We start from the raw sequence: 3,185 nt of genomic DNA, 5'->3' as shown, positions 1-3,185 counted from the left end.
CGGAATGCACAATGGAGATGAGTGGATGCAGGTGATCAGACAGGATGATTACATACGTGTCAACTGTCAGAGTCTATCTAAACGTATCAGGGGTCCCATATCGCTCTAACGGCACACGCCCCGCCCCATTACAGAGCCCCCACCAACTTGAACAGTCTCCTCCTGAAATGCAGGGTCCATGGTTCAAATGGCTCTGAGCACTATGGGAGTTAACATCTATGGTCATCAGTCCCCTAGAACTTAGAACTACTTAAACCTAACTAACCTAAGGACATCACACAACACCCAGTCATCACGAGGCAGGGAAAATCCCTGACCTCGCCGGGAATCGAACCCGGGAACCCGGCAGGGTCCATGGATTCACGAGGTTGTCTCCATACCTGTACACGTCCATCCGCTCGATACGATTTGAAACAAGACTCGTCCGACAAGGCAACATGTTTCCGGTCATCAACAGTCCAATGACTGTGTTAACGGGCCCAGGAGAGGTGTAAACCTTTGTGTCGTGTAGTCATCAAGAGTACACGAGTGGGCCATCGTCTCCGAAAGCTCACATTGATGATGTTTCGTTAAAATTGTTCGCACGCTGACACTTGTTGATGATCCAGCACTGAAATCTGCAGCAATTTGCGGAAGGGTTGCACTTGCGACACGATGAACGATTCTCTTCAGTTGTCCTTGTTCCCGTTCTTGCAGGATCTTTTCCCGGCAGGAGAGATGTCGGAGATTTGATGTTTTACTGGATTCCAGATATTCACGGTACACTCGTGAAATAGTCATACGGGAAAATCCCCATTTCATCGCTACCTCGGAGATTCTGTGTCCCGTCGCTCGTGCGCCTACTATTACACCACGTTCAAACGCATTTAAATCTTGATAACCTGCCGTTATAGCAGCAGTAACCGATTTACCAACTGCGCCAGACACTTGTTGCCTTATATAGGCGTTACCGACCGCAGCGCCGCATTCTGCCTGTTTACATATCTCTGGATTTGAATACGCATGCCTATACTAGTTTCTTTGGCGCTTAAGTGTAATAGATACTGTAAGGGGGATACAAATTTTTGTAGTTTTGTCTGATGTGGCTTCAGCTGTATAATGATCTTTTGCCGTAATAGCTACAAAGCCGGCGAGGCAGGGTGGTGGTGCGGAGGTGTGGAAAAGTGACGACGCCACCGAATGGTGTGATAGATCGTGGGCGACAAGAACGTCAGGGCAGAGGCTGCGTGGTCGTGGTGGTAAGTGCGGTGGCTAGGCCTCGCGCGTTATTGGAGGCAGAGCTGTAACACTCCATACCATGGGCTCGTTCGGTTACAGGAGGGAGATTTCAGAAGGGGAACTCACAGAACAGTTTGGTAACAGCTCTAGAGGCCACTATTCATTTAATAACCAGCTTTGCTTTATATCTAACAATAAAGGTTAATAGGTGTAATGAAACATGACTGGTTGCTGGAACAACTTCCAACGCCTTATAGAAAAGTAGTTTAGGTGACTATCCATCCAGGCGGTTCCTGCAATACAAGAATCCCATCTACAATGGCACAACCCTTTAGAAAGTTCATTCTTGAATACTAATATAATTGATCCCAATATAGTACCTCATCCCAGATATACATTAAATTACTAAATGATAGCTTTGTTCCTGAAACCATACCTTTGATCATTAACACACCAGTTTTACGTTAGAGTTTAGTTGTAAAGCATTACTATGAATTATAGTACCCAAGTACACAATGGAAGCAATACTATTGAACAAGCACCTTTGTATTAGGGCTTAAAATTAATACGGCCGTGCCTAGACAACGGTACGTTCTCTTTTCCATTGCTATACGTTTAAGTGTGATAGTCACCCATTGGTTACTGTTTGGGGATGAAAGATTTTGGCAATATTATTCGCGGAATGAGCACACTATTTATACAGTGTACTCTTTCCTATGCCATTCGGCAATGTGCACAGAGGCACGTTCAATAGTAATCTGACCCTGTTCGTGGGCTACACGACTTATAAATTGACTGGAGTAGACGGTCATTTCAATTATTTGGGAGCACAGGCCGTCTGTCAGGTTGTGGCAGTACAAAAGGTAACTACCGTAAATACAATAGAAAGGACATCGTCCTTGTATAGACCCTCTATATACACCTTCCACCTATCCGCTTTCCCTTCTTTGCTTAGAACTGGGTTTCCATCTGACCTCTAGATATTCATACAAGTGGCTCTCTTTTCTCCAAAGGTCTCTTTAATTTTCCTGTAGGCAGTATCTATCTTACCCCTAGTGAGATAAACCTCTACATCCTTACATTTGTCCTCTAGCCATGCCTGCTTAGCCATTTTGCACTTCCTGTCGATCTCATTTTCGAGACGTTTGTATTCCAGTTTGCCTGCTTCATTTTCTGCATTTTTATATTTTCTCCTTTCGTCAATTAAATTCAGTATTTCTTCTGTTACCCAAGGATTTCTACTAACCCTCGTCTTTTTACCTACTTGATCCTCTGCTGCCTTCACTACTTCTTTCCTCAGAGCTACCCATTCTTCTTCTACTGTATTTCTTTCCCCCATTCCTGTCAGTTGCTCCCTTATGCTCTCCCTGAAACTCTATACAACCTCTGTACAACCTGGTTCCTCAATCTCTGTCTTACCATTATATAATCTATCTGATACTTTCTAGTATCTCCAGGATTCTTCCATGTATACAACCTTCTTTCATGATTCTTGAACCAAGTGTTAGCTATGATTAAGTTATGCTCTGTGCAAAACTCTACCAGGCGGCTTCCTCTTTCATTTCTTAGCCCCAATCCATATTCACCTACTATGTTTCCTTCTCTCCATTTTCCTACTCTCGATTTCCAGGCACCCACGACTATTAAATTTTCGTCTCCCTTCACTATCCGAATAATTTCTTTTACCTCATACATTTCATCAATTTCTTCATCATCTGCAGAGCCAGTTGGCATATAAACTTGTACTACTGTAGTGACATGGGCTTTGTGTCTATCTTGGCCACAATAATGCGTTCACTATGCTGTTTGTAGTAGATTACCCGCACTCCTATTTTTTTATTCATTATTAAACCTACTCCTGCATTACCCCTATTTGATTTTGTATTTACAACCCTGTATTCACCTGACCAAAAGTCTTGTTCCTCCTGCCACCGAACCTCACTAATTCCCACTATATCTAACTTTAA

The sequence above is a fragment of the Schistocerca cancellata genome, chromosome 4, assembly GCF_023864275.1.
Source record: "Schistocerca cancellata isolate TAMUIC-IGC-003103 chromosome 4, iqSchCanc2.1, whole genome shotgun sequence".
NCBI lineage: Eukaryota > Metazoa > Arthropoda > Insecta > Orthoptera > Acrididae > Schistocerca > Schistocerca cancellata.
Note: the sequence above shows the minus strand (reverse complement) of the source record.